At 45.0% G+C, this 10,676-nt stretch overlaps 1 protein-coding gene and 1 long non-coding RNA gene across 7 annotated transcripts in view; one reads left to right on the top strand and one right to left on the bottom strand.

Moving 5' to 3' along the window:
* LRP5 (LDL receptor related protein 5) overlaps positions 1-2,919 on the bottom strand; it is a 168,567-nt gene extending 165,648 nt beyond the window's left edge. The window contains exon 1 of one of the 2 annotated variants that reach the window (XM_083838263.1): positions 2,826-2,919. The gene's annotated coding sequence lies outside the window, so the exon portion shown is untranslated. The remainder of the gene's footprint in view (positions 1-2,825) is intronic. The other variant, XM_083838266.1, reaches the window with a different exon arrangement.
* The window catches only part of LOC310900376, a 28,128-nt gene that overhangs the window by 16,868 nt on the left and 584 nt on the right, over positions 1-10,676 (top strand). For 2 of the 5 annotated variants that reach the window (XR_014585093.1, XR_014585094.1), the window contains one exon: positions 303-2,817. This is a non-coding gene — a long non-coding RNA (uncharacterized lncRNA). Of the gene's footprint in view, positions 1-302; positions 2,818-5,962 lie in introns of those variants that run through there. The other 3 variants (XR_014585091.1, XR_014585092.1, XR_014585095.1) reach the window with 3 other exon arrangements.

A 10,676-nucleotide genomic window follows, 5' to 3' on the forward strand; every position in this document is an offset into this window, starting at 1 on the left:
GGGCTGAGCATTTAATTATTACTTTCTGTTGTGGAAACAGCAATCAAAGTGGATGAAAGGTTCTCAGACTACTCTGGCAGAAACAATAATCCTGAATTCTCAAAGTTCAGGCAATCAAATCCCCAGATGCCACCTAACCTTCCAGAAGCACTCTTATTCCCTAGCACTAATCAATTGATTAAATTTAGCTAGCTTCATGAAGACAAGCTTCTGTTTTTTGTTCCTGAAAATAAATAAATAAATAAATGTAGAAGTAGAGAACTACAAAGCAAACTGTTGGTTAAACATATCTTGTGATACAGAGTTTTGGTGCCCTCGGTGAAGACACACAGTACTGATTCCAGTGATCCCTACCTGCAGGATAAGTGTCTACTGAACTGTGTCTTTCATGATGCAAAGAAAAGTGTGAAGCCCTACGATACAGGTGAGAAAGAATAAAAAAAAATCCACCTATTCAAAAAGGGGACTAACTTCCCTGAAGGAAAGGGTCAGGACTTGGACCAAACCACAGACTGAACAGGAGCCCAGAGTGCAAACCAATTGTTATAATTTGTCTAGAAAAGGTCAATCTTATTCTAGGACTACAGGAGCAGTACACATTTGGTACTAGAAAAGAAACATGCCACGGGTCTGTGCAAACATAAGTGATAAGGAGGACATGGAGAACATTCGCTATTTCTCATGATGCAAGAGCTAACGGGGAGGGAGGGAGCAGTGGTTAAATTGCCAGGCAAACACATCTGAGACAAGCTGTGGGAAATATGTTTTTTGTGTGGATAGCACATAAATTGAGGAACTCAGTGTCACCAGATGCTTTGAAGATTAACCATAAAATTTGTCTAACTTCTTTTTCAACCAATTAGCCCATCAGGGCCTATTAAACATGATGATGCAGATGCAACCTCCAGTTCAGGAAGTTTTTAAACCACTGATTGCTGAATGCAGAGACAGACATATGGATTAAGTATAGTAGGATCCTTACGTTTTCCCTATTCATTACTGAGTAGCATGAGACATCTTATAGTGCACTGAACTGTCCTGTATAACTTGCTTTTAGGGTATTTTTCTACCATTGCAGATTTCATCTCTACCTTAGCAGAGTTTTAATCTCTTCTAGGCCTCACGCTTACCCAAAATGCAAGCTAGTTAAAGGAAAATGAGTAACATTGATAGTTTAGGAATTACAATCAACAACAACGAGAAGTTAGAAAGAACATACTTGTTCTTCCTCACACAGGAAAGACTTGAGGAATATACGGCAAAATATCTTAAACACATAAAAAAATGAAATTAAAGAATATGGTTTAAGTTTTCTCCACCTGAAAAAAAATGAAATTCTGAATTTATTATAAGCAAAATTTCAGTTAATCAGTGCAATAAAATTTCGTAACTGTAATGTTAGTTAAGCATTATTGTAGACAACTTCACTTAGACTGTGGAATCATCTTCATGTAGGATCCAGGAACAGATTTAGACAATTCATCAAAATTACTAGATATTCTATACGGGATGGCCTAGATATGCCTAATGCTGCCTTTGTACAAAGGAAGAACTGCATTTGTTTACTAAGTTTTTTCCTGCCTGCATGTCTAGGACACCCAAGGATTCAAGATGCCAAGAACAAAACTAGTGAAGACAAAAGAGTGGAAAGTGGGGACCAGGCAATACACAAGGGGAGTCAGAGTTTCCCCCAGAGGACAACCTCTGAGTATTTCTAATACCTCTCTGGGTATTTCTAAAGCCTTGCGAGAATATCCAAAACAAACATTATAGCCTATTTTAGAAAGGCTCAGTAGCAAAAGTGGAGGGAAAGCTACATCTGAAGATAAGTAGCTCTGAAAAAACGCAGAATGGAAGCAACCCTCTTTCCAGGGAAAGAGAGTTTCTTTTCTTTACATCCCACATTCACTGTCACACCTTCACAATTCAAAACCCTGCAGCTTCCCCGTTTCATGCCCACCAGACAGGAAATAATGCCTTGCAGCCAGTCACAGCTATGCATAGCACCAGCTGGCCAGCCCACATCATGCTGCTTGGCAAAACAGAAGCCAGGACACTGTCACAGCTGAGCTTTGCTGGTCTCATCCTCAGTAAGAACACCAGTCTGTGTTCCTCTCTTCTACCTACTCAGGTCTTTCATTAGATTTATAGGTGCTTTACTATTGAGGCAGAAAGACCTCTGCCTAAGTTGTCGTCACTGATGACTAGGAAATAACTGATTCAGGTGATGAGTGGTTCACCCACTGGTTTCAATGGGCCGTATCTTTCCTTTAGCCTGCTGAATAGAAGATTAAGAGATGACTTGACAACAGTCTAGATACACCTGTGTTTCATAAGAAGGCCTTCTCTTACCACTGACACAAACATAATAAGCTCAAGTGGCCTCATACTGAAATCCTGACTAGAAACATAGCACACCTTTTTAACATGGACCTTTAACCTTGTAACCTAGCTTTAAAGAGTTGCAGATTCTCCCTCACTGGCCATTCTTGAATCAAAGCTAGATGATTTTCTAGAAGACATCTCATACAGGCTTGTGTTACGCAGTCAACAAGGCCTAACACGCTCATCTCAGTGCTTCTCAGGGCTCTTCCTTCCTCTGCCCCTTCAGCTTGATGTTGCTGAGCTTCTGACTAATTACAGGGGGCACAGTACTTGTGGCTGGGCCTGCTTTTCACAGAGGCATCCCATTATATCTGTGACCTTATTAATGGTGCAGACTGTCACCAAAAGTAGCATGGCACCTGTGCTGTTGCAGGACATTTTAGGTCATTTCCCACTTACTCAAATACTTTGTTCTTCAAAGAGAAGTGCAACAGACTCACCCAGACATGCCTCATATCCTCTAACAGCCTCCAGTTCCCCAGCATCATGAACAGCTTGTTTCTGGCACAGTTTTCTTCCCCAGGCTGGCAACTGTGGTGCTTATAGCTAACAATCTATTAACTATAATTAAACAGCAGGTGCTGCCTCAGGAATCAGCTGCTCTAATCTGTTGTAGCAAAATGGTGAAAACATCCTCCATTTGGGAGATTTGAGTCAGATGGCGCGCAGACCATGGGTTAGAGGACAACAGATGAAACTACAGAGTGATCTTCAGTAGATCCAGTAGTATAGCTGCATTAAGCTGCAGGCCTTGATCCAGTGTGCAGAATACAGAATTAAGTCTAAATAACTTCCAACAGCACTGGGCCAGACCAGTAGTGTTCATTATCCTAAAGCATGGATTCCCCCCTGCTAAAATGAAAGCTTGGCATTGCCTGAGCCCTTTGCAAGTGACAGTCTGTGGGCATGACAGGTAAAGTACAGTAGAGAGCAGGCAAGGAAATTTGTTTGGGGCAGACTCAAGGCATGCCAGGCCCAGAAACCTTGTCATGTCCCCTTCCCTCTGCCAAGTCACCACGTGAGACCGAGCTCCACATCGATCCCTCCTCATTCAGAAAGGAAGATCTCAAGAACTGCCCACATGCCTTTGGCAATAATGCTCTAACCTCTTGCAATAAAAACAAAATGATAGGCAGCTTTAGTCACGACAGCTGTAAACACAGCCCCTCTCACCACTGCTACACTCACTTAATTGTATCATCCTGCCCCCTCAGAGCACACACACTGCCTGCTCATTGAGCACGGGAAGGATGTGGTTCACCAAGAACCATTTTCCAAATTCATCCCAATTGCTCAATTAATTATCCTTTAGCTTTGACATGAGGAACTAGTTTCTACCTTCTGCATCAGGTCTATTTTTAGTAAAGCATCAATTTTCTCTGTTTTGTTATCCTTTACTGTGTTAGTCCTGCCCATACAACAAATCTGGCATTGATCGCTTGTGGTAGACAAATATTTTGGCTTAGGCTATGAAAGAGGCATCAGGAGGAGGGTAGAGAAAAGGAATCTGAATAACCAGAAAGAGTATCGCTGTAAATCAGAGTTCCCACAGAGAAAGCAAACCTAATAGAAAGAAATCAAAAAAAAAAAAAGTATTAGTATGTAGAAGTGAGTAAGTGTTTGTGACTGTGCAATCACATAAGTGACAAGCATCCCTCAACCTCTGCCAGTGCAAATTCAGGTTAGTAAAATATATGTGCATATGAAGGGAGGCTTCAGTTTTGGCTAGTGTTCATAGTGTGGCAAAGACAACCCTGCACACTACACAAGATCATCCCTTCCTACCAAACTATGGACCTAGATCAACAGGAGAGGCAAGACTTATGGATCATTTTGTAGGCACTTCATATCCTCACAATGATTTCAGACTGTGAACAGCTGCCAGAAAAGGGATTGATCTTATCAGAGATCTCACCTCTGTGCTAATTGCTTTCCTGCCTGATTGAAACGAAAATAAGCACTAGGGGTACTAATGGGACCCAGACACTGTATTCGAGAAAACACTGCTTGAATGTTGGTCCTGCTACTTGCACAGCAAAAAAGGGAGAAGTCAAAAGGAGATGTCCTCCTTGTCAACATTCATCCAGCTTGTAATGACACTAACACCTGAAGTGATTTGAAGCGAATGGCTTTAAGGCACAATCCAGCTCTGCTTGTTACCTGCAAGGTGTCACTCTCCATGGGTAACACCTGGTGCCACGTGGCTGCTGCTGCCCCCCTACCCCCACCAAGAGCCTTTCAGGAACAGTGTCGTGCAGTCTCAGCCTCTTAATTCCATGTTCTGTCCCTCACCCTGGTCCTCAAAGCACACCTTCTTTCCTTAAAAGAGGCTCTGCACATGAATCCAGAGCTAGACTAACATTGTCTGGTGCTTACCTGATATCTGTTCTGTGGCTGAAGGATACAAGTGAGGAAGCAGCACAAACACCCAGCCTGTGAGTGCAAGGTTTTTAGAAGCAAAAGGCCTCCCAAAATCATGCAAACCAAAGAAAGTCTGAAACTTAACGGGTTTTTTTTTGGACTCAGGACAGCGAGGAGCAGACTTGGCTCTGGCTGAAGATGTCACTAATGCTGTATAGGTTCTGTTACAGACTGAGGAACCTATAGCAGAGTGAGAGCCAAAGACAGATGCTCCAGGAAAGACTGAGGAGACAAAATAAGAGTACAAACTCTTCACAAACCACTTATCGTTGCGTACATACACACCTACCACATTTATTCTTCAGTCATGATTTTGATTCGTGCTAGTCCTGAATGTTATCTCCTGCCATAGTGTGTGCATGAAAGGAAAATAATCCTCATGGGATCTGGAATTCTTGTATTCCTGACTCCCCTTGCTTCTCAGGACCACCAAAAGAAACAACTGCTTACAGCCAGGCCAGGTGCTGGAACAGCTTGGACTGAGATCCACTGCCCAGTGGAGACACAGTTTAGCAGCAGCAGAACCTGGACATCAGCCGGTGCCCCAGGCTTTTAACCTTTCCACTAACTCAGTCTTTCTGTCATCTTGACCGCAGTGCTCGCAGAACAAACGCTTCAGCGTGCCCTTGGCTGTGATGAAAGGCTGGGGATCAAGGGACGTGCACTCAGCCTGTGGGATGGCTTCTGCGGCCTCCTGCCAGATCTCTGTCTGCAGGCAGCATTTCACCAAGGGGATGTGTGAAAAGCAAGGCCGTTAGGATGTGTGTGGGCACGAGGCAGACTGGGGAGGAATCTCCCATCTAGAGAACAGAGGAGTTTAAACCAAACCAGGAACAGAAAATGAGTATCAGAGATGTCTATGATCTGTCCAAATACACAAGCTGTCTACAGCTGTGGATATGTCTCTTGCAAGACATGAATACAAAGCAGAGAGGGAAAGGAAATCCTGTAGAAAAAAAACATTTATCTTAATGATAGGCTCCACAAGAGTTTTCAGGCAAGCAGCACAGTTCGGGAGACAAATTATCAACCAAAGCACAGCTTCCAGGACTGCTGTCGGTAGCTCGGAGGAACAGCAGGGGAAGATTATTAGGCTCCACCTAGAAGCCTGCCCCAGAGCCTCAGGCCAAACGCTACATGCCATCCACTCCCCTAGGTGTGGCCAAAGCCGCCAGCATCACCGCGCCCTCGCCAGCTCTGTGAAAGGTTGCCGTGCGCTGGAGGAGCCCTCTTCCCATCCTCCTCGTCTGCAGAGCCAAGCAAACAAACAAACAAAATACCCAAGATAATGCCAGCAGATTTTTTTCCTCTGGATTCCCATCTTCCCAGGCACGGAAGTACCAATTCAGCACTTTTTCCCCTCACTTTAAAGGGAGAAAGATTGATCTGTTTGGGATTCTGCCAAGAAGATCTCAAGCTAGACTTAGCTTAGACTCTTAGCTCCTGTTTTTCCCCCCTCTGTAAAACACAGGTAGCAAAACATCTCATTCCTCCACACCCTTTCTGTCTGGCCAGAGCATACATCCTGCAGTTGAGAGCTGGTTATGGTCTTTGTGAAGACTTGAGGAGGCTACGGGTTCACAGTGGAGCTGAGTTTAACCCAAACTGCCTAAGAAAGCAAAAGATATCTCTTTTCACATTAGGGTTTGCATTACTCTTGTTCACAAGGAGCAGCACCTATGCAGAGCTACTGCTGCGGTACCACCCGCTCACACTGTGCAATCCTCCCCAGGAGGATGAGGGTAAAACTCTGGAAACAAAGCCCCCACCCCTCCTTGTGCTAATCAGCATATCTCGGGGGGGGGGGCAGAGGCTCGAGTCTTTGCTTCCTCCATAGGCACCACACCTAAAATATAATTTATTTTTCAGAAGGTGGGGGATTTTTTCATTTTTTCCCCATTTTAGCCTTTTGCAAGGGTGTGGAAAGTGAATAATTCCAACTGAGCATTCCTTACCTAACAAACTCACAGTTTGCTTCTTAATTAGGAATTTAATAAATGCAACTTAATTATCTCTTAACACGATTACTTTATTAATGCCCACGGCCATAGCCCTTTAGGGCTCTTGATCTTGTCAGATCTCAAAAACTAGGCTGAGTCAACACTTGAATAAACAGCTGCCAATAAAATACCTGGTGCTGCCAGAGGTGGCATTTGCATTTCACTAGATGATTCCCTTCCCGGCCCGAGCTCTGTATCTTCATCCAGTGCCAGTGGGAGGCAAAGCTTTGCTCTCGGAAGCTCCATTTCTGTGTCAGATGAAAAGTGACAGAACTGACCATTTTTGATGCAGTTTGCAGCAGGCAAAATTTTAGAAGCCTGCTGGCCATGCCCCAATCCAGCTGGAGTAATTATAGTTCCCTTTCCATACTTGAAGGGAACTTCAGTTTTCACTGGGAACCAGTTTTCTCCACTTCTGAAGAGCTGTTGTGCAATGCTGCCATATACTGTTAAGACCTGTCTACATGACAGACTCCTGGAAACTTTTTAGGTACCTGAAGTACCTATAAAATGCTCCTTGGACATCTGTTACCTTTATGGCTGTTAGCATGTATTAGAAGAGAAGCATGTATGAACAACTCTTTAAGGCCACCTAATCATTTCTGTTCTCAAGTGGCTTTTTTCAGTTGTAGGCAACTTCATTAAACTTTAACCTTTTCAGCTGGAATTCTGCCCTTCTGGTTTCTGCCTAATATTTTTGGAAAGTTTGGTTCAGATGTTTTTCAGTTTTAAGGCAGTGAATAGGCAGGGAAAAATACAACTGCTGCCATCATTTAAATGTTAAAATAAATTTTCTGTCAACTCATCTTGAGCAATCCTGTTCTTCAGCAAGAGGAGAGAACTTTTAAAGTTGGCTCAGCCATGCACTTGTTAGTTTTCCAGTGAAAACACATCTCAAAATAGCTGAAACACATCAATGTGCCTACTAACCTACCCAGGATCCGCTACTTAAAATCCAGGAACAAATCCAGGGATGAGTCTCTCAGGCATTAATCTCTCAATAGCAGTAATGGTGATGGAGGTCATGACACTTCAGTGCTAGAAAAGACTTTTGCAGAGCCTGTTCTTCAGGGCAAAGGAAGGCAGTTTAAAGGAAAGGTTGCATCCAACGTCAGACAAGAGAAAGATGGTGGGAAAGAACAGCCTATTCCTGGGAGAAGGAGGTACAGCTCACCCCCAGGTTTGCAGAGCTGACAAGGTGAGGTTCCTTTCTTCAGCTCCACAACGGATATCTGTCCGCTCGGATGGGTTTCACCTGGTCACAGAGCGACTGGGTCTGAGAGGAGTGAGGTATTGCGAACCTCTGTAGGGAAATTATCGAGGTGGTTGTTGGATCATCCCAAACCAGGAACAGGAAAAGGCAGTAATAAGGTAGAGCAATATTTAGCCTTCCCCACAGAGAGCTCAGAGGGCCAGAGCACTTCTGAGCAATGACTTCAGAGTGACAAAGAAAACAGGAGAGGAGCAAGGGAGCACCAAGTGCCTCTCCTTGGACCCCACTTCCAGGACGCAATTTGATGGGAGAGGTCAGTGCTCTGATTCAGGCTGCTCACTTCGGCTACCATGCTCCTCACTTAGTGCTAATGATCCTCCTGGGGCCAGCTCAGCTGTAATGCACATCCAGGAAATGAACCAACTCCAATTAATTTTAAAGATTTTTTGGGTTGAAACAGTAAAAAACAAGCAATACCCTCCTACCCCAAACAAGCCATGCTGTTAATTTTGCACAGAGTACAACAGAGGATGCAGTAACCCCCGGAGAACAAATGCCTGATGAAGTGACACCTAAAATTGGATCTACAGGTGACACTGCTGTTGTGGCATGAAGCCGCAAGATCAGCACAAGGTTCTTATCATCCAGCCAGCAGAACAAGAGTCGATATCTGACAACAAAAGGTCCTTTTTCTTGCCCTGGCTACTCACACCCCAGACCAAGCTAAACATTGATTTTTATGAAAATGTGCATGTTCTGAGACTTTCTGCTCAGAAGACCATCTCTGCTCTGTCCATTCAAGGCACGCTGAGCCTCGGTGCTGCATTCCCTCTCCCATGATTCAAAATAGCCAGTGTTTCTTAAATGCAAAACAACTGCAGCCCTGTGCACATTTTCTCCTGGCCTGCCACAAAACGAAGGCGTGTTTCCTGGCAGCCAGCTTGTTGCTCTTCCAAACCACTCTGAGTGGTCTGTTCAGTGTCACAGCCAACGCAGCCTGCTGCGGAGCAGCACACTGAGGAAATGTCCTGGAACAGTTTTATTTGGAGCTGACATCTTTGATGGTGAGCTGATGCCTTGTGGAAAGCTTCGAAGCAGGACTAATGCTGCCTCTAGAGCACGGCAGCTTCTGTTCTTTCCCCTCCCTGCTGCAGATCGTTCTCCTTGTACAAAAACAGCAGAAGCCATATTGTGAGGGGAGGATGGGGGGAGAAATAATCCGGAAACCAGAGGCCCAGCCACTTCTCTGGATTTCACCACTATCGTGCTTTACATCTTTAAGTTAGTTGCCATTTCTCTCTGTGCATTCTCTTTCTACCTCAAATCTGTCTGCTCTGTACCAGTCACAATCTTTTCAACCCATGGGCAGCAGCATCTCAATATATGTAAGCCTCCAGCCCAATGCAGGGAGCATGGCTAAAATATTTAAATGCAATCAAAGATCAACTAACAAAAGTCACGTTGTATAGAAGAGGTTTGGTCAACTTCTCTCATTCTTATGCACTTGAAGGCTAAATGCTTTGTGGTAGATCCACAGTTGTTCCTGTGTCAGTTATGCTGGACAGTGTAATACTAAGGAAGCATCTCTTGTTTTTCTATCCCAAGATCTTAATAAAAGTACCTTTGACCTTTGGGAGTCAGCCAAAAGAGGATGGAAAACGGATCCCACTGGTAAGGTGTCCTGGAGCACGGGCAGCAAGGCTGTCACTTGTCACACATTTCCAGGCACCTGCCCTACAGGAAGCCAGCAGTGCCACTAACACAATCTGTTAGAAGGCTGCAGAGGACAAGTGACTCTCTGGCCCTGGCTCCAATCTGACCAAGCCAATGGGGTGAGCTCCTCTGGCTTCAAGTGGCCTGCGTTCCCTCTGTGACTGTATCATGAGACACAGCTCACTGGTGGCATTTTCAGGCACACCTAAATCTTGCTGCAATGCCATGCACCACATCCTGGCAAGTGATCCATCAGTCTCACCAGAGCACTTGATCACCCTGCACTGCAGCTGGGATGAATAAGGTGCAGCCCTGCTCCCACCCATCCCACTGCTCTGCTTTTCCAGCTGCCTAGGCTCATTGCCTCCAAGCAGTCTCACAGGCAAGAGGAGTACCTGGTGATCTCGATCAGCCCATGCTCTCTGCTTATGCCTCCATACCCTCAGATCAGATGAGCTACGTGGCTGTATAAATGCTCTAAGAAGAAGATGAAGGAATATCCCTCATCTTGGGCAATGGCACTGGTGTATTGTGCCCCTATAGATGCACGCCCCCTCACCACAACGTTCTGCCAGGCTTTGTCATTTTCTTGCCACCCAGCTCCAGCCAGGTTGTCTGCAAAAAGCGCTCTTCCTTTGAGTGCAAAGTACAATGGACACGGAGCTCAGTAAGAAATCTGAGGGACCCATCTCCTTTACCTCCTGCTCTCTATTTTTACTGCAGCCTGCAGAGCAGGCCCACTTTTGACCATTCATTGACTCCAGCGAACACAGCTGCAAGACCCGGAGCGAGAAGAGCTTTTCTCTGCCTGCTGAGCTGCCACCTGTCACAAAAGCCAGCAACAGCCCCCTCGGCCCATTTTCAGTTCTCCTAGCCCTTTCTCTTCCGAGCCAACAAGAGAAACCCTCTCCTGACACCAAACCAACCTTCCACTTCAGCTGCTT

Source organism: Anser anser (genome assembly GCF_964211835.1).
Source record: "Anser anser genome assembly, chromosome: 5".
NCBI lineage: Eukaryota > Metazoa > Chordata > Aves > Anseriformes > Anatidae > Anser > Anser anser.